Consider the following 19810-nt stretch of genomic DNA (forward strand, 5'->3'; position numbering starts at 1 on the left):
GTGCCCTGTGTTTCAGGGACACCGTGGCGGCGGGAAGGGAGGGCTCCTGGCTCTTGTGGGAGGAGGAGGCGCGGGGTGTGGGGCGAGGTGCCTGCCAGCGGAGACAGAAGACTCCGGTGGGGCTGGGCGTCCCTGCCCGAGGACACGCCGATCCTGTGTGTCGGGTCCCGGGCAGGCGCAGGGATGCCTGGGCTCGGGCCGAGGTGCAAAGGACCGGCACGTCCTGGGATGGAGAGAGCCTGGTGGAGGCCTGGCAGGCAGCCCTGGGCTTGGGCGTTGGGGGCGGCGGCGGCAGGGTCGGGAGCGAGAGGGCCGCGGTGGCGGCAGCGGCGACCGAGGCGCGGACTGCTGCAGGCTGACGGCCTGCCTCGCGAAGAGCACTAAGAAGAGGCAGTGGGGGAGCCCTGGCCGACAGGCCTGGTGTGCGGGATGCAGCTTGTAGTGCTGGGAGGCTGACCCTCCTCTGGCCAGGGGACCTTCGGCTGCCTGGGCGGCTGCAGAGGGGCAAGGGGCGGCAGGGGTTCGGAGGGAGCCAGGCCGGGCGGTGGCGCAAAGGAGAGGCGAGCAAAGCCTACAGGTATTCCCAGGCGGTCTCCCATCCAAGTACTAACCAGGCCCCTCCTGCTTAGCTCCGATCAGAGGCGCGTTCAGGGTGGTATGGCCTTAGGCGCTGGGACCCGGTTCCGCACTCCAAGAGCCTGCTCCGACCTGCCTCTGAGCACGCGCCATGCTGCTGGGCCGCTCGGGTGGCGAGCATGTCTGCCTGAGCGCCTCCGCCCGCTCCCCGCCTCCTCCGGACGCCCGCTGTGGGCGACGGGCTACTCCTGGCGAGGCCCCTTCGCGCCCCCAGTGGCTCCACGGGCCTCTGTCACTTCCCTGACTGTGACATATGTCTGGGCGCCCTGGCATCCTGGGACTCCCAGGCCCCAAGGGCTTTACCCCGCCCCAAGCCCTCTCATCTCCCCCAGCCCCACAACCGCACACCCCCTTGCTGCTGTGCTGTCCCCACCCCTCAGGGCCACCGAGGGGGCAGGGTCCTCTCAGTCCCTCCGGCCCTAGGGACATGCAACCCAGGCCCTGGCCCTGGCCTGTGGCCCAAAGCCAGGAGAGCCACCCGCCACCAGGGTGCAGCAGCTCCAGTCTGCAGCCACCCTTCGTCAAGCCTTCAGTCTGGGCCTCGAGTCAGCAGGCGGGAGGGACACGTCACCTCTCCTGACCCAGGGAGGTGAGAGAGAGGAGAGAAGGCCAGAGACGGAGCAAGAGAGAGGCGGAGAGAGACAGACGGGGACTGTGGGGACAGACTCCCAGAGAGCACTCTCCAGGCTCTGGGCTGCTTGGGGCTGCATGGTCATCAGCTGTGACCGCTTGGCCATCAGCTGTTGCCAGTTGGCCATTGGCCACCGGAGGAGCTGCGTGGCCAAGCTAGGAAGCGCGGATGGTGGACTGCAAATTGCAGAGGGCGGATTGCAGTGGGCCGGCTTGGTGGGTCGACGGGCGGTGTGTCGGTGGGTTGGCAGAGAATCGGCCGGCAGGTTGGGGATCGGGAAGCTCCGGCTTGCGTGCCAGCCGCCCGTGAGACATAGTGCTATAGGCCCCTATCCGTGGCTCTGTTGGTGTTCCTTCTTGGCTATCCTGCGTTCTTGTGCGGGCAGAGGGACTAGAGTCCCTGGGACAGGGACCGACAGACAGAACGGGAGGAGGAGTAAGAGGGAGCAGCGATGTACCTAGACATACAGAGAGACATGGACAGAGACAGAGAAAGAGGGGCTGGCACGCGGGAGAGAGCTCCTGAGCGAGAGCCAGAGCCCAACACGTCACAGAGCCGGAGTGACATGGGGAGGGGGAGGGGGAGGGGCACAGCGGGCACACGGACTGGGACAGATGCACTGACGCTGCTTTGAAGTGGCAGCTTCTCACCAGTGTGGTCATGCCCGTGGCTGGGCTCCACTAAGGAGGCAGTGCCGGGCATTGAAAGTCACCCTGAAGCGCCGGGCGGGAGGGCCAGTGCTGAGCGGGAGCGCGGGAGGAGAGTGGCAGCCCACAGGCACCCTGGTTGAGAGGGTTGTGTGCCTGCGTGCCTGGTGGTCTCTCCTGGAGTCCTAGGGCGTGCGGTGTGTTGGGGTGCTGCTCCTCCCCGGTTTGTCCCGGCTCTTTGTACCCTGTGTGTTGGGGACCCTGGGCGGCGGGAAGGGAGGGCCTGGCTCTTGTGGGCGATGGGAGGCGCGGGGTGTGGAGAGGTGCCTGCCGGCGGAGACACAGGCTCGGCTAACTGCTGCTGGCTGACTCAGCGAAGAGGACTAAGAAGTGGGTGTGGGGTGAGCCCTGGCCGACGGGCCTGGTGTGCGGCGGGCTGCCAGCTTGTAGTGTCGGGTGGCTGACCGCCCTCTGGCCAGGGGACCTTCGGCTGGATGGGCGGCTGCAGAGGGGCAAGGGGCGGCAGGGGTTCGGAGGGAGCCACGCGGGCGCGGCGCAAAGGAGAGGCGAGCAAAGCCTACAGGTATTCCCAGGCGGTCTCCCATCCAAGTACTAACCAGGCCCCTCCTGCTTAGCTCCCAGATCAGAGGGGGCGCGTTCAGGGTGGTATGGCCTTAGGCGCTGGGACCCGGCTCCCGGCCCAAGAGCCTGCTCCGGCCTGCCTCTGAGCGCGCCATGCTGCTGGGCCCGGTGGCGAGCATGTCTGCCTGAGCGCCTCCCCCAGCTCCCGCCTCTCGACGCCGCTGGCGTGGGCGACGGGCTACTCCTGGCCAGCGAGGCCCCTTCGCGCCCCCAGTGGCTCCACGGGCCTCTGTCACTTCCCTGACTGTGACATATGTCTGGGCGCCCTGGCATCCTGGGACCAGGCCCCGCCCCCCTGCACCTCATCTCCCCAGCCCACCCCCTGCTGCTGTGCTGCACCAGCAGGCACCCTGGGCTTGGGAGGTAGGGCCCCTCAGGCCAGCAACCCAGGCCGGCTGCAGCCCCTGGCGGCCCCCTGGCCCAAAGCGGAGGAGGAGAGGGGGAGGTGGGCAGCACCAGGATAGCGCCAGGCGGCTGGCAGCGACAATGGGGGCTGCTGGGCGCTGCGCAGGCCCTGGGCGGCCCGGGGAGGGCGGCAGGGCGGAGGAGGAGGGAGAGAAGCGGTGCTGGAGCGGAGGCGAGACAGAGCGGAGATTGAGGGGAGTGTGGCGATGGTGGCGGCAGGGGCTGGTGAGGGGCAGGGGGCATGGCGGTGCTGGAGGCGGGAGAGCAGAGGAGGAGATTGAGGAGTGGCTGGCGGCGGCGGGGCCGGGGTGGGGAGAGGGCAGCTGGCGGCGGATGGGGCGCGGTGCTGGCGGCGGCGGGAGAGGGCAGATTGAGAGTCGGCGATGGCAGGGCTGGGCGTGGGCGGGGGCGAGGGCAGCGCTGGCGGAGGGTGGGGCGCAGGAGCGGCGGAGGAGAAGCAGGGGTGAGGGCAGAGGATGGGCAGCAGGTGGGGCGGGGAGAGGGGGCGGCGGGAACACTGGCGCGGAAGACAGCGTGAGGTGCAGCCGCGAGGGCGGCGGCAGCGTTGGGGCTGTGCGGGCGCTGGGCGCGGGAGGAGTGCCGGCGGCAGGAGAGGGAGGCGGTGCTGGGAGGAGGAGGGAGAGCAGGGCGGGAGTTGGCAGTGCTGCGGTGCGAGGCGGGGCAGGGTGAGTCAGCGCTGGAGGTGTGGAGCTTGGTGATGGCGGCGGTTGGCGGTGGCGGCGGGGCGAGGAGCGCTGGCCTGCGGGCGACCGAGGCGGGGAAGGCTGACAGCCTGCGGCTGAAGAGGACTAAGAAGAGGGTGTGGGGGAGCCCTGGCCGACCGGCCTGGTGTGCGGCCGGGCTGCCAGCTTGTAGTGCCTGGCGGCTGACCTCTGCTGGCCAGGGGACCTTCGCTGGCTGGGCGGCTGCAGAGAGGCAAGGGGCGGCAGGGGTTCGGAGGGAGCCAGGCCGGGGCGATGCAAAAGGAGAGGCGAGCAAAGCCTACAGGTATTCCCAGGCGGTCTCCCATCCAAGTACTAACCAGGCTCCCTGCTTAGCTTCCCAGATCAGAGAGATCTGGCGTGCAGGGTGGTATGGCCTTAGGCGCTGGGACCCGGCCCGGCACTCCAAGAGCCTGCTCCCGACCTGCCTCTGAGCGCGCCATGCTGCTGGGCCGCTCGGTGGCGAGCATGTCTGCCTGAGCGCCTCCGCCCGCTCCCGCCTCCTCCGGACGCCGCTGTGTGGGCGACGGGCTCCTGGCCCGCGAGCCCCTTCGCGCCCCCAGTGGCTCCACGGGCCTCTGTCACTTCCCTGACTGTGACATATGTCTGGGCGCCCTGGCATCCTGGGACTCCCAGGCCCCGAAGGGCTACCCCCTACCCCAAGCCCTCTCATCTCCCCCAGCCCCACAACCGCACACCCCCTTGCTGCTGTGCTGTCCCCACCCTCAGGGCCACCGAGGGGTCGCAGGGTCCTCTCAGTCCCTCCGGCCCTAGGGACATGCAACCCAGGCCCTGGCCCTGGCCGGCCCCACCCACTGGCCCAAAGCCAGGAGAGCCACCCGCCACCAGGGTGCAGCAGCTCCAGTCTGCAGCCACCCCGTCACAAGCCTTCAGTCTGGGCCTCGACCCTCGTCAGCGACGGGCCCCGATCTCCGGGCCCTTCACTGGCTACACGTCACCTCTCCTGACCCAGGGAGGTGAGAGAGAGGATGAGAGAAGGCCAGAGACGGAGCAAGAGAGAGGCGGAGAGAGACAGACGGGGACTGTGGGGACAGACTCAGAGCACTCTCCAGGCTCTGGGCTGCTTGGGGCTGCATGGTCATCAGCTGTGACCGCTTGGCCATCAGCTGTTGCCAGTTGGCCATTGGCCACCGGAGGAGCTGCGTGGCCAAGCTAGGAAGCGGATGGTGGACTGCAAATTGCAGAGGGCGCGGATTGCAGTGGGCCGGCTTGGTGGCGGGCGGTGTGTCGGTGGGTTGGCAGAGAATCGGCCGGCAGGTTGGGGATCGGGCTCCGGCTTGCTCAAGCCAGCCGCCCGTGAGACATAGTGCTATAGCCCCTATCCGTGGCTCTGTTGGTGTTCCTCTTGGCCTCGCCATATCCTGCGTTCTTGTGCGGGCAGAGGGACTAGAGTCCCCTGGGACAGGGACCGACAGACAGAACGGGAGGAGGAGTAAGAGGGAGCGAGATGAAATATACACCTATATGTACCTGTATGTACCTAGACATACAGAGAGACATGGACAGAGACAGAGAAAGAGGGGCTGGCACGCGGGAGAGAGCTCCTGAGCCAGAGCCCAACAGGCACGTCACAGAGCCGGAGAGACATGGGGAGGGGGGAGGGGGAGGACGCAGGCACACGGACTGGGACAGATGCACTGGCTGCTGAAGTGGCAGCTTCTCAGCAGTGTGGTCATGCCCGTGGCTGGGCTCCACTAAGGAGGCAGTGCCGGGCATTGAGTCTTGAAGCCCCGCGGGCGGGAGGGCCAGTGGGCTGAGCCCCAGGAACCGCCGGGAGAGTGGCAGCCCACAGGCACCCTGGTTGAGAGGGTTGTGTGCCTGCGTGCCTGCACTTCCCTTGTGGTGGTCTCCTGGAGTCCAGGCGTGCGGTGTGTTGGGGTGCTGCTCCTCCTTCCCCGGTTTGTCCCGGCTCTTTGTACCCTGTGTGTTGGGGCCACCGCGGGCGGGAAGGGAGGTTCCTGGCTCTTGTGGGCGATGGGAGGCGCGGGGTGTGGGAGAGGTGCCGGCGGAGACACAGGCTCGGCTAACTGCTGCTGACGGCCTGCCTCAGCGAAGAGGACTAAGAAGAGGGTGTGGGGTGAGCCCTGGCCGACGGGCCTGGTGTGCGGCCGGGCTGCCAGCTTGTAGTGCGGGTGGCTGACCGCCTCTGGCCAGGGGACCTTCGGCTGGATGGGCGGCTGCAGAGGGGCGGCAGGGGTTCGGAGGGAGCCACGCGGGCGGCCGCAAAGGAGAGGCGAGCAAAGCCTACAGGTATTCCCAGGCGGTCTCCCATCCAAGTACTAACCAGGCCCCCCTGCTTAGCTTCCCAGATCAGAGGAGATCTGGCGCGTTCAGGGTGGTATGGCCAGGCGCTGGGACCCGCCCGGCACTCCAAGAGCCTGCTCCGACCTGCCTCTGAGCACGCGCCATGCTGCTGGGCCGCTCGGGTGGCGAGCATGTCTGCCTGAGCGCCTCGCTCAATTTTTGAGATCGTGTCTGGCTTAGGTAGTCAGTACAGACATTCTCACTTACCCGTCATTGGATATCGATCATCAAAGCGATCGACTCCTGTCTTAGGTTGTAAAAACGCTTACTGATCATTACCCGTCATTGGCTACCGATCTCCTTTGAGGAAAGCCAGAGACAGCAGTGGCTTTTCCCAGGCAGGGGGAAGGGGAGGCAAGGCTCCTTTTTGGATCTTTTAAGGCAGCTCATTGGGGGTCCCCACTCGGTTTTGCCTGGCTTAGGTTGTATCTCCCGTGAGATATCTTACCCGTCTTTGGCTGCAAACCATCTTTTGGGGACCAGACAGAGAGACATGAGGTGTAAAATATAGAGATAAGCAAAGTTCCTAAAAGGCACAGTCTTACAGGCTCTTCTTTCCTTAAGGAAAGACATGGGGGGGACAGTCGGCTAGGCTGTTGTGTGACTACATCTCCCCCTTTTTTGTTTTTGAAGTATGAGAAACACAGAACGTGCAGTTGTTTCATTTACAGCCCGTTGGAGGGCTATTTGTCCACATCTGAGGACTATGTAAAATAAACAGAACAATAAACAGAATAGCAATATCCCCAGCAAAACCTCTACCCAAAGTCTTTATCTATTTAACAGGGTCTGAAGTGGAAAGTCCTTCTGCAGCTGCAGAAAGTGAGAGCTTTTTCACACCCTAGGGGCGTGGATTGGTATCTATAGATGTCTTTTCTTCTGTGGGCTGTTGTTCATGGTATGGTTTAACACCGACCAGGAATTTACAAAGGTTTTTCTTCCGGACCTGGAGAAATACAAGCAAAGCCTCTTCCCCGTGTTATCTCGCGGGGAGAAGTAGGATCAGCTTTCCCAAGTAATATTGTAAACAAAGGTTGTAATTCACCGGTTGTCAACCGCAACTGAGGTCTAATCCAGTTAATGTCTCCCAGTAGCTTTTGGAAATCATTTAATGTTTTTAAACAATGTCCCGGATTTGTATTTTTTGAGGCACAATGGCCTGAGGCATTAAACAATATCCTAGATAAGAGTAAGGAGGCACTTGCTGAATTTTTTCTGGGGCTATAACCAGCCCATAATTGTGGAGCTTTTTTTGTAAATGAGCAAAAGCAGCAAGCAACTTTGGTTTACAAGAGTGGGACAGAGTATGTCATCCATGTAGTGGATGACGTAAATATCTGAAAATGTCCTTTAGGTAGGTTTTATAGCAGCTGATACAAATTTTTGACATAATGTAGGGCTACTAGCCATTTTTTGAGGTAGCACTAGCCAATGATATCTCTTAAAAGGTTTTTGTAAATTAACAGAAGGAACACTGAAAGCAAACCTAGGGCAGTCATCAGGATTTAAAGGTATAGTATAAAAACAATCTTTCAAGTCCAAAACAATTTTATATGTGTTTTTTTGGTATGGCTGCAGGACAGGGCAAGCCTGTCTGTAAGGCTCCCATTAATTTTATGGTTTCATTAACTTTTTGTAAATCTTGTCATAATCTCTATCTACCAGATTTTTTCTTAATAACAAAAATGGGAGAATTCCAGGGAGAATTGGAGGAAGCAATGTGTCCCTTTTAAAGTTGGTCCTGTACTAGCAGCTTGTAAACTCTTTTGTAGGGGGGACCTTTGATCTTTTACGCCTGGTAATTGTCTCATTGTCACAGGGGCTACAACAGGGGCCTCAGGCTGTGGATCCAGCCCTGTAACTACACTTGGAGGAGAGCTTAATTGTAACCTAGGCTTCTATTTTGATTGAGATTTTAATAAAGGCCCAGTCTGTTGAGCCTGGACTAATTGCATTTGAACAGAGAGGGAAGTGAGTGCAGCTTGTAATCTTTGCACCTCTGCTTCCAAGGGGGATCTTTACCCCGAGGATTCCATTGATTTCTAAAAGGAATCTGGGGACTCCGAGGACAATTTCCTTCGTCCACAGCAACTTTAAGCTCAATCAGCTGTCCCTGAATCTTTTTTAGCTGATCTGCAAAAGAAAGTGTAGTGCCTGCAGGTTGTCTGCCTTCTTGAGCCATAGCCACCAAAGGAGGGTATTTGTTCCTATTATATTTGGCTGCTTTATCCTCTGAGTCTTCCTGATCCTGAGAGTCTAAATCTTCCCAGTCCTCGACCGGAGGTTCCTGATAAATAGGCTCTGTATCTTTAAAAAGTTCTTCTGTGGGTTTGGCTTCCTCCCCCTTTTCTCTCTCTGCCAGAGAAGCGGCAGATGAAAGAATTTCTTCATTGCCAGCTTGTTTTACTTTCTCTAGCTTACAGCTCTTACGCCTGAGATCTAAACAATCTCTAATCAAGGTCCACAACCCGAATGTTTCTACAAGGATCTGCTGAGGTCCGTGGGCAGCATAATAATCTTGTAACTGCTCTCCCACTTTCTCCCAAGTTTCCAGACTGACAGTGCCTTCTTCTGGAAACCATGGACAAACTTCTTTTACAAATTCTAAAAACTTATCTAACTGTTCTCTGCTCACCCGACTGCCACGGGCGGCAAGCAATTTCTTAAGTCCTCTAACATACAGGTCCTTGCTGCTAGCGTGACCCATCCTTCACCCTAACTCGGCCCTTCTTTCAAACAAAGAAAAACACTCTGATGCCCGTCTGGCCGTGCCCCTCGCGGAGCCAAATCTGTCTTGGCTAAGGCGCTCCGGTATAACCCCCCAGACAGGTGGATAGAAGTCCAGTCGCCGTTATGCCGTATGACAGAACCGGAACCGCAGATTAGGGCCCAATCAAGCTCCGTGACAAGAAGTCGTGGAACTATCACTCACTCACACATTCATTCGACCGAGGGGTATTGTGCCTTACTCACCACGCATCCACTGATAAGCTCTCTACGAGCTGGGCCCTTGCCACGTGGTGTTCCTCACTGTTACCCCCGTATTCAGGTCCCTGTTCGGGCGCCAAGTGTGACGGGCCAGCCGCCACGAGTCGATCAGTACCTGAATGGGGGAGTGGGAATGAAATAAAAGACACACACAAATGCTAATGCGGCCGGTCTTCAGTCATGCTGAAGCCCTGAGTTTATTATCTCTAACCAATATATACAGTTTGAGTACGTGCAGTTAAACGAAGAAGATATGCATTATCTCAGCGAAAGTAAATCTTTCCAGCCTCAACCTTACTTTGACATAGAAGATACAAGGTCACTGAAACTCACAAAAGTAAATATCTCAAGGAGACAGAACCTACCAATTGTCCAGAAAGCCCTTAGTCTTCTGTGTCTGGGAACTGGCCGTTTTCACCACATTCCTCAGCAGCCGTTAGGCGCTTTTCAGATAAGGCAGAGACAATGTTATGGGGGCAGAAACCGAGCCAGTCTGCAAGGTTCAGGGTTGCAAGAAACCATGGCTCCCCACAAGAAAGAGGGGGCTGGCACGCGGGGAGAGAGCTCCTGAGCGAGAGCCAGAGCCCAACAGGCACGTCACAGAGCCGGAGTGACATGGGGAGGGGGAGGGGGGAGGGACGCACAAGCGGGCACACGGACTGGGACAGATGCACTGACGCTGCTTTGAAGTGGCAGCTTCTCAACCGAAGTGTGGTCATGCCCGTGGCTGGGCTCCACTAAGGAGGCAGTGCCCGGGCATTGAAAGTCGCCCTTGAAGCCCTCGCGCCGGGCGGGAGGGCCAGTGGGCAATGAGCCCCGCCCAGGAACCGCCCCCCCCCCGCGGGAGGAGAGTGGCAGCCCACAGGCACCCTGGTTGAGAGGGTTGTGTGCCTGCGTGCCTGCACTTCCCCTTGTGGTGGTCTCTCCTGGAGTCCTAGGGCGTGCGGTGTGTTGGGGTGCTGCTCCCTCCTTCCCCCGGTTTGTCCCGGCTCTTTGTACCCTGTGTGTTGGGGCCACCGCGAACGGCGGGAAGGGAGGGTTCCTGGCTCTTGTGGGCGATGGGAGGGGGCGCGCGGGGGTGTTGGGAGAGGTGCCTGCCGGCGGAGACACAGGCTCGGCTAACTGCTGCTGGCTGACGGCCTGCATCAGCGAAGAGGACTAAGAAGTGGGTGTGGGGGTGAGCCCTGGCCGACGGGCCTGGTGTGCGGCCGGGGCTGCCAGCTTGTAGTGTCGGGTGGCTGACCGCCCTCTGGCCAGGGGGACCTTCGGCTGGATGGGCGGCTGCAGAGGGGCAAAGGGCGGCAGGGGTTCGGAGGGAGCCACGCCGGGGCGGCGGCACCAAAGGAGAGGCGAGCAAAAGCCTACAGGTATTCCCAGGCGGTCTCCCATCCAAGCACTAACCAGGCCCCTCCCTGCTTAGCTCCCGAGATCAGAGGCGATCGGGCGCGTTCAGGGAGGTATGGCTGTAGACGCTGGGACCCGGCTCCCAGCGCATCAAGAGCCTGCTCCCGGCCTGCCTCGGGAGCGCGCCATGCAGATGTGCCGCTCCGGTGGCGAGCATCGACCCGCTGGCCGGCTCTGCCAGCACCGCGTCCCCCCCAGTCGGGCTCCCGCCTCTTCCGAATGTCCCTGGCGTGGGCGGCGGGCTACTCCTGGCCGGCAGCGAGGCCCCTTCGCGCCACCCGAGGCTCCATGGGACACTGCCACTTCCTGACGGTGCCAGAAGTCGTGGAACTCTGGCATCCTGGGACACCCGTCCCCTACGCCACCAGGTTTACCCTCAACCGCACCCCCAAGGCTGGTGGAGGCGTGCACCAGCAGGCAACCCTGGGCTTGGGAGTTGTGGGAGGACCCGCCGGCGGCGCGGCGGCGGCGGGCGGGCTGGCTGCGGAGGGGCGCCTGCGGCCACGGGCGGTGGTAGCGGCGGCGGGGAGGCGGCGGAGGCAGGGGAGGTGGGGAGGTAGGCGATGGCAACCGCGAGGATGGCGCCAGGTCGGCGATGGCGGGGCGACAATGGGGGCTTTGACGGTGGGCGCTGGGGCACAGGGGGCGATGGCGGCGGCGGCGGCGGCGGCGGGAGGAGGACTGAGGGCGGTGCTGGCAGCGGAGGCCGGGAGAGCAGAGGCGGGAGATTGAGGGAGTGTGGCGATGGTGGCGGCGGGGCTGGTGAGGGCGGGGCGATGGCGGTGCTGGAGGCCGGGAGAGCAGAGGAGAGATTGAGGAGTGCGGCAATGGCGGCGGCGGGGGCGGGGGTGGGGGAGAGGGCAGCGCTGGCGGCGGGGATGGGGAGCGCGGTGCTGGCGGCCGAGGCGGGAGAGCAGAGGGCGGAGATTGAGGGGGTACGGCGATGGCGGCAGCGTGGGCGTGGGCGGGGGCGAGGGCAGCGCTGGCGGAGGGGGTGGGGGGCGCAGTGACCGCGGCGGTGGCGGGAGAAGCAGAGGCTGATCGTGAGCAGCGATGGCGGCGATGGCGGCGATGGCGGCGGCGACGGCGGCGGCGGCGGCGGCGGGCGGGCGGCGGCGGCTGCGCGGGAGGGTTGCGAGGTCCGCGATGGAGGCGGCGGCAGCGTTGGGGCTGTGTCAAGGGGCGCTGGGCGCGGGGAGCGCCGGCGGCGCGGTAGCGGGAAAGAGGGCGGTGCTGGCGACGGAGGAGGGAGAGCAGAGGCGGAGATTGAAGCAGTACAGCGATGGCGGCGGCGAGGGCGGGGGCAGGGGTGAGGTCAGCGCTGGAGGGGGGGTGGGGAGCTTGGTGATGGCGGCGGATTTGGCGGTGGCGGCGGGGGCGAGGGCAGCGCTGGCGGCGTGGCGGCGACCGAGGGTCGGCGAAGGATCGAGATGACAGCCTGCGGGACTGAAGAGGACTAAGAAGAGGGTGTGCGGGGCAGCCCTGGCCCACCGGCCTGGTGTGCGGCCGGGCTGCCAGCTTGTAGTGCCTGGCGGCTAATCCTCTGCTGGTCAGGGCGACCTTCGCCTGGCTCGGGGACTGCAGAGAGGCAAGGGGCAGCAGGGGTTCGGAGGAGCCAGGCCGGGGCAGAGATGCAAAGGAGGCGAGCAAAGCCTACAGGTATTCCCAGGCGGTCTCCCATCCAAGTACTAACCAGGCCCGACCCTGCTTAGCTTCCCAGATCAGACGAGATCTGGCGCGTGCAGGGTGGTATGGCCTTAGGCGCTGGGACCCGGATCCCGGCACTCCAAGAGCCTGCTCCGACCTGCCTCTGAGCGCGCCATGCTGCTGGGCCGCTCGAGTGGCGAGCATGTCTGCCTGAGCGCCTCCGCCCGCTCCCGCCTCCTCCGGACGCCGCTGTTGTGGGCGACGGGCGACTCCTGGCCCGCAGCGAGGCCCCTTCGCGCCCCCAGTGGCTCCACGGGCCTCTGTCACTTCCCTGACTGTGACATATGTCTGGGCGCCCTGGCATCCTGGGACTCCCCAGGCCCACCCCGCCTACCCCAAGCCCTCTCATCTCCCCCAGCCCCACAACCGCACACCCCCTTGCTGCTGTGCTGTCCCCACCCCTCAGGGCCACCCAGGGGTCGCAGGGTCCTCTCAGTCCCTCCGGCCCTAGGGACATGCAACCCAGCCCCTGGCCCTGGCGCCCCACCCACTGGCCCAAAGCCAGGAGAGCCACCCGCCACCAGGGTGCAGCAGCTCCAGTCTGCAGCCACCCTTCGTCACAAGCCTTCAGTCTGGGCCCTCGACCCTCGTCAGCGACGGAGCCCGCCCGATCTCCGGGCCCTTCACTGGCTACACGTCACCTCTCCTGACCCAGGGAGGTAAGAGAGAGGATGAGAGAAGGCCAGAGACGGAGCAAGAGAGAGGCGGAGAGAGACAGTCGGGCACTGTGGGGACAGACTCCCAGAGATCACTCTCCAGGCTCTGGGCTGCTTGGGGGCTGCATGGTCATCAGCTGTGACCGCTTGGCCATCAGCTGTTGCCAGTTAGCCATTGGCCACCGGAGGAGCTGCAGTGGCCAAGCTAGAAGCGCGGATGGTGGACTGCAAATTGCAGAGGGGCGCGGATTGCAGTGGGCCGGCTTGGCGGGTCGACGGGCGGTGTGTCGGTGGGTTGGCAGAGAATCGGCCGGCAGGTTGGGGATCGGGAAGCTCCGCTTGCCGTGTCTCAAGCCAGCCGCCGTGAGACATAGTGCTATAGGCCCCTATCCGTGGCTCTGTTGGTGTTCCTTCTTGGCCTCGCCATATCCTGCGTTCTTGTGCGGGCAGAGGGACTAGAGTCCCCGTAGGACAGGGACCGACAGACAGAACGGGAGGAGGAGTAAGAGGGAGCGAGATCGAAATATACACCTATATGTACCTGTATGTACCTAGACATACAGAGAGACATGGACAGAGACAGAGAAAGAGGGGCTGGCACGCGGGAGAGAGCTCCTGAGCGAGAGCCAGAGCCCAACAGGCCCGCCACAGAGCGAGAGAGATGGGGTGGGGGAGGGGGGAGGGACGCACCAGCGGGAACACGGACTGGGACAGATGCACTGACGCTGCTTTGAAGTGGCAGCTTCTCAACCGAAGTGTGGTCGTGCCCGGGGCTGGGCTCCACTAAGGAGGCAGTGCCCGGGCATTGAAAGTCACTTGAAGCCCCCAGGGCGGGAGGGCCAGTGGGCCTGAGCCCTGCCCAGGAACCTGCGGAGGAGAGTGGCAGCCCACAGGCACCCTGGTTGAGAGGGTGTGCCTGTGCCTGCACTTCCCCTTGTGGTGGTCTCTCCTGGAGTCCAGGGCGTGGTGGTGTGTGGGGGTGCCCCTCCTTCCCCCGGTTTGTCCCGGCTCTTTGTACCCTGTGTGTTGGGGCCACCGCGAACGCGGGAAGGGAGGTTCCTGGCTCTGTGGGCGATGGAGGGGGCGCGGGGGGGTGGGAGAGGTGCCTGCGGAGACACAGGCTAACTGCTGCTGGCTGACGGCCTGCATCAGCGAAGAGGACTAAGAAGGGGTGGGGTGAGCCCTGGCCGACGGGCCTGGTGTGCGGCCGGGCTGCCAGCTTGTAGTGCGGTGGCTGACCGCCCTCTGGCCAGGGGACCTTCGGCTGCCTGGGCGGCAGCAGAGGGGCAAGGGGCGGCAGGGGTTCGGAGGGAGCCGCCGGGCGGCGGCGCAAAGGAGAGGCGAGCAAAGCCTACAGGTATTCCCAGGCGGTCTCCCATCCAAGCAACCAGGCCCCTCCCTGCTTAGCTCCGAGATCAGAGGAGATGGCGCGTTCAGGGTGGTATGGCCTGTAGACTGGGACCCGCTCCCGGCGCCCCAAGAGCCTGCTCCCGCCTGCCCTGAGCGCGCGCCATGCAGATGCGCTGCCCGTGGCGAGCGAGCTGGCGCTCTGCAGCAGCGTCCCCAGTCGGGCTCCCCGCCTCTTCCGAATGCCCTGGCGGGCGGCGGCTACTCCTGGCCCAGCGAGGCCCCTTCGCGCCACCCAGGCTCCATGGGACACTGCCACTTCTGACGGTGCCAGAAGTCGGAACTCTGGCATCCTGGGACACCCCAGGCCCCCCACGCCACCAGGTTTACCCCCCAACCGCACCCCCAAGGCTGGTGGAGGCTGCACCAGCAGGCAACCCTGGGCTTGGGAGTTGGGGAGGACCACGGCGGCGCGGCGGCTGCGGCGGCGGGGCGGCTGGTGGAGGGGCTCTGGTGGCCAGGGCGGCGGTAGCGGCGGCGGGGAGGCGGCGGAGGCAGGGAGGGTGGGGAGGTGGCGATGGCAACTGCGAGATGGCGCCAGGTCGGCGATGGCGGCGGCATGGGGCTTTGACGGGCGCTGGGGCACGGGGGGCGGTGGCGGGCGGGTGGCGGCGGCGGCAGCGGCGGCGGGCGGAGAGGACGTGAGGGCGGTGCTGGAGCGGAGGCGGAGAGCAGAGGCGGAGATTGAGGGAGGTGGCGATGGTGGCGGGCGGCGGGGGTGGGGAGAGGGCAGCGCTGGCGGCGGGATGGGAGCGCGGTGCTGGCCAGGGCGGGAGAGCAGAGGACGGAGATTGAGGGAGTACGGGCGATGGCGGCAGCGCGGGGCTGGGCGGGGCGAGCAGCGCTGGCGGAGGTGGGGAGCGCAGTGAGCGGCGGTGGCGGGAGAAGCGGAGGCTGATCGTGAGCAGCGATGGCGGCGGCGATGGCGGCGGCGGCGGGGGCGGCGGCGGGCGGTGGCGGGGAGGGCTGCAGGTCCGATGGAGGCGGCAGCGTTGGGGCTGTCGGGGCGCTGGGCGCGGGAGGGGTCAGCCTGCGGCGGCGGTGGCGGGAAAGAGGGCGGTGCTGGCGACGGAGGAGGAGAGCAGGCGGGAGATTGAAGCAGTACAGCGATGGCGGCGGTGAGGGCGGGGGCAGGGGTGAGGCTGCGCTGAGGGGGGTGTGTGGGGAGCGGTGATGGCGGCGGAGGCGGTGGCGGGCGAGGGGCGCCTGGCGGCGGCGAGAGGGTCGGCGAAGGGATCGAGATGACAGCTGCGGACTGAAGAGGACTAAGAAGAGGTGGAGCCCTGGCCCACGGCCTGGTGTGCGGCGGGCTGCCAGCTTGTAGTGCCTGGCGACCTCTGCTGGCAGGGACCTTCGGCTGGCGGCTGCAGAGAGGCAAGGCAGGGGTTCGGAGGAGCCAGGCCGGGAGGGAGCAAGCAAGCCTGCTATCAGCCCCAGCTGCCTGGCAGCTGCTGGGCCGCCAGTGGCGAGCATGCCCCCTGAGCGCCTCCCGCCCGCTCCCGCCTCCTCCGGACGCCGCTGTTGTGGGCGACGGCGACTGGCGCAGCGAGGCACCTTCGCGCCCCCCAGTGGCTCCACGGGCCTCTGTCACTTCCCTGACTGTGACATATGTCTGGGCGCCCTGGCATCCTGGGACTCCCAGGCCCCGAGGGGGTTTTACCCCGCCCCCCACCCCAAGCCCTCTCATCTCCCCCCCGCCCCCCAACCGCACACCCCCCTTGCTGCTGTGCTGTCCCCCCCCCTCAGGGCCACCGAGGGGTCGCAGGGTCCTCTCAGTCCCTCCGCCCTAGGGACATGCAACCCAGGCCCCTGGCCCTGGCTGCCCCACCCACTGGCCCAAAGCCAGGGAGAGCCTCCCTCGCCACCAGGGTGCAGCAGCTCCAGTCTGCAGCCACCCTTCACAAGCCTTCAGTCTGGGCCTCGACCGTCAGCGACAGCCCCGCCCGATCTCCGGGCCCTTCACTGGACACGTCACCTCTCCTGACCCAGGGAGGTGAGAGAGAGGATGAGAGAAGGCCAGAGACGGAGCAAGAGAGAGGCGGAGAGAGACAGACGGGACTGTGGGACAGACTCCCAGAGAGCACTCTCCAGGCTCTGGGCTGCTTGGGGCTGCATGGTCATGGCTGTGACTGGCCATCAGCTGTTGCCAGTTGGCCATTGGCCACCGGAGGAGCTGCGTGGCCAAGCTAGGAAGCGCGGATGGTGGACTGCAAATTGCAGAGGGGCGGATTGCAGGGGCCGGCTTGTGGGTCGACGGGTGTGTCGGTGGGTTGGCAGAGATCGGCCGGCAGGTTGGGGATCGGGAAGCTCCGCTTGCCGTGTCTCAAGCCAGCCGCCCGTGAGACATAGTGCTAGGCCCCTATCCGTGGCTCTGTTGGTGTTCCTTCTGGCTCGCCATATCCTGCGTTCTGGGCAGAGGGACTAGAGTCCCCGCAGGACAGGGACCGACAGACAGAACGGGAGGAGGAGTAAGAGGGAGCGAGATCGAAATATACACCTATATGTACCTGTATGTACCTAGACATACAGAGAGACATGGACAGAGACAGAGAAAGAGGGGGCTGGCACGCGGGGAGAGAGCTCCTGAGCGAGAGCCAGAGCCCAACAGGCACGTCACAGAGCCGGAGTGACATGGGGAGGGGGAGGGGGGAGGGACGCACAAGCGGGCACACGGACTGGGACAGATGCACTGACGCTGCTTTGAAGTGGCAGCTTCTCAACCGAAGTGTGGTCATGCCCGTGGCTGGGCTCCACTAAGGAGGCAGTGCCCGGGCATTGAAAGTCTTGAAGCCCTGGCCGGCGGAGGGCCAGTGGGCAATGAGCCCCGCCCAGGAACAGGAGAGTGGCAGCCCACAGGCACCCTGGTTGAGAGGGTTGTGTGCCTGCGTGCCTGCACTTCCCCTTGTGGTGGTCTCTCCTGGAGTCCTAGGGCGTGCGGTGTGTTGGGGTGCTGCTCCCTCCTTCCCCCGGTTTGTCCCGGCTCTTTGTACCCTGTGTGTTGGGGCCACCGCGAACGGCGGGAAGGGAGGTTTCCTGGCTCTTCTGGGCGATGGGAGGGGGCGCGCGGGGTTGTTGGGAGAGGTGCCTGCCGGCGGAGACACAGGCTCGGCTAACTGCTGCTGGCTGACGGCCTGCATCAGCGAAGAGGACTAAGAAGTGGGTGTGGGGGTGAGCCCTGGCCGACGGGCCTGGTGTGCGGCCGGGGCTGCCAGCTTGTAGTGTCGGGTGGCTGACCGCCCTCTGGCCAGGGGGACCTTCGGCTGGATGGGCGGCTGCAGAGGGGCAAGGGGCGGCAGGGGTTCGGAGGGAGCCACGCCGGGGCGGCGGCGCCAAAGGAGAGGCGAGCAAAAGCCTACAGGTATTCCCAGGCGGTCTCCCATCCAAGTACTAACCAGGCCCGACCCTGGTTAGCTTCCCAGATCAGACGAGATCTGGCGCGTGCAGGGTAGTATGGCCTTAGGCGCTGGGACCCGGTTCCCGGCACTCCAAGAGCCTGCTCCGGACCTGCCTCTGAGCACGCGCCATGCTGCTGGGCCGCTCGGGTGGCGAGCATGTCTGCCTGAGCGCCTCCCGCCCGCTCCCCGCCTCCTCCGGACGCCGCTGTTGTGGGCGACGGGCGACTCCTGGCCCGCAGCGAGGCCCCTTCGCGCCCCCCAGTGGCTCCACGGGCCTCTGTCACTTCCCTGACTGTGACATATGTCTGGGCGCCCTGGCATCCTGGGACTCGCCAGGCCCTGAAGGGCTTTTACCCCGCCCCCCTACCCCAAGCCCTCTCATCTCCCCCCAGCCCCACAACCGCACACCCCCCTTGCTGCTGTGCTGTCCCCACCTCTCAGGGCCACCGAGGGGGTCGCAGGGTCCTCTCAGTCCCCTCCGGCCCTAGGGACATGCAACCCAGGCCCTGGCCCTGGCCCTGGCCCTTACCCTGGCCCGCCCCACCCACTGGCCCAAAGCCAGGGAGAGCCACCCGCCACCAGGGGGCAGCACCTCCAGTCTGCCGCCACCCTTCGTCACCCAGCCTTCTTTCTGGGTTCTCGCCCCTCGTCAGCGACCGGCGTCCCGCCCGATCACTGCTCACTTCACTGGCTACACGTCACCTCTCCTGACCCAGGGAGGTGAGAGAGAGGATGAGAGAAGGCCAGAGATGGAGCAAGAGAGAGGCGGAGAGAGACAGACGGGGACTGTGGGGACAGACTCGCAGAGAGCACTTTCCAGGCTCTGGGCCTCGCGTGGAGGGGTGCTGCGTGGGGGCTGCATGGACATCAGCTGTGACCGCTTGGCCATCAGCTGTTGCCAGTTGGCCATTGGCCACCGGCAGAGCTGCGGTGGCCAAGCTAGGAAGCGCGGATGGTGGACTGCAAATGGCAGAGGGGCGCGGACTGCAGTTGGCCGGCTTGGTGGGTCGGCAGTTTGGTGGGTCTGTTGGTTGGCAGAGAATCGGCCGGCAGGTTGGGGATCGGGCGGCTCCGGCTTGCAAGTCTCCAAGCCAGCCGCCCGTGAGACATGGTGCTATGAGCCCCCTATCCGTGGCTCTGTTGGTGTTCCTTCTTGGCCTCGCCATATCCTGTGTTCTTGTGCGGGCAGAGGGACTAGAGTCCCCGCAGCACAGGGACAGACAGACAGAACGGGAGGAGGAGTAAGAGGGAGCGAGATGGAAATATACACGTATATGTACATGTATGTATCTAGACATACAGAGAGACATGGACAGAGACAGAGAAAGAGGGGGCTGGCACGCGGGGAGAGAGCTCCTGAGCCAGAGCCCAACAGGCACGTCACAGAGCCCGACAGACATGGGGTGGGGGAGGGTGGGAGGGACGCCCAGGCGGGCACACGGACTGGGACAGACGCACTGAGGCTGTGTTGAAGTGGCAGCTTCTCCACCGGAGTGTGGTCGTGCCCGGGGCTGGGCTCCGCTAAGGAGGCATTGCCCTGGCGTTGGCAGTCACCATTGAAGCCCCCGGGGCGGGATGCCAGGGTCTCCGGAGGGCCCGTGGGCTCTGAGCCCCGCCCAGGCACCCGCCCGCGGGAGGAGAGTGGCAGCCCCCAGGCACCCTGGTTGTGAGGATGGTGTGCCTGCGTGCCTGCTCTTCCCTTGTGGGGGTCTCCCCTGGAGTCGATGGCGCGTGGTGTGTTGGGGTGCTGCTCCCGCCGTCCCCTGGTTTGTCCCGGCTCTTTGTGCCCTGTGTTTCAGGGACACCGTGGCCGGCGGGAAGGGAGGGCTCCTGGCTCTTGTGGGAGACGGGAGGGGCGCGCGGGGGTGTGGGGCGAGGTGCCTGCCAGCGGAGACAGAAGACTCCGGTGGGGCGGGGCGGGTGGGCGTCCCGTTTGCCCGAGGACACGCCGATCCTGTGTGTCGGGTCCCGGGGGCAGGCGCAGGGATGGGCGTCCCCTGGGCTCGGGCCGAGGTGCAAAGGACCGGCACGTCCTGGGATGGAGAGAGCCTGGTGGAAGCCTGCGCCGGCAGGCAGCCCTGGGCTTGGGCGTTGGGGGTTGCGCGGCGGCAGGGTCGGGAGCGAGAGGGGCCCTGCGATGGCGGTGGCGGCAGCGGCCGAGGCGCGGCTGACTGCTGCAGGCTGACGGCCTGCCTCGGCGAAGAGCACTAAGAAGAGGAGTGGGGGAGCCCTGGCCGACAGGCCT

At 64.6% G+C, this 19810-nt stretch overlaps 3 pseudogenes; all 3 read right to left on the reverse strand.

Moving 5' to 3' along the window:
- Nucleotides 1-10347: 10347 nt before the first annotated feature.
- LOC141569397 (5S ribosomal RNA) lies at nucleotides 10348-10467 on the reverse strand (annotated as a pseudogene).
- Nucleotides 10468-12043: 1576 nt separating this feature from the next.
- Nucleotides 12044-12163, reverse strand: LOC141569411 (5S ribosomal RNA; annotated as a pseudogene).
- A 5349-nt stretch (nucleotides 12164-17512) lies between these two features.
- On the reverse strand, nucleotides 17513-17632 carry LOC141569398 (5S ribosomal RNA; annotated as a pseudogene).
- Between the last annotated feature and the right edge of the window lie 2178 nt (nucleotides 17633-19810).

The sequence above is a fragment of the Rhinolophus sinicus genome, linkage group LG17 (genome assembly GCF_036562045.2).
Source record: "Rhinolophus sinicus isolate RSC01 linkage group LG17, ASM3656204v1, whole genome shotgun sequence".
Lineage (NCBI taxonomy): Eukaryota > Metazoa > Chordata > Mammalia > Chiroptera > Rhinolophidae > Rhinolophus > Rhinolophus sinicus.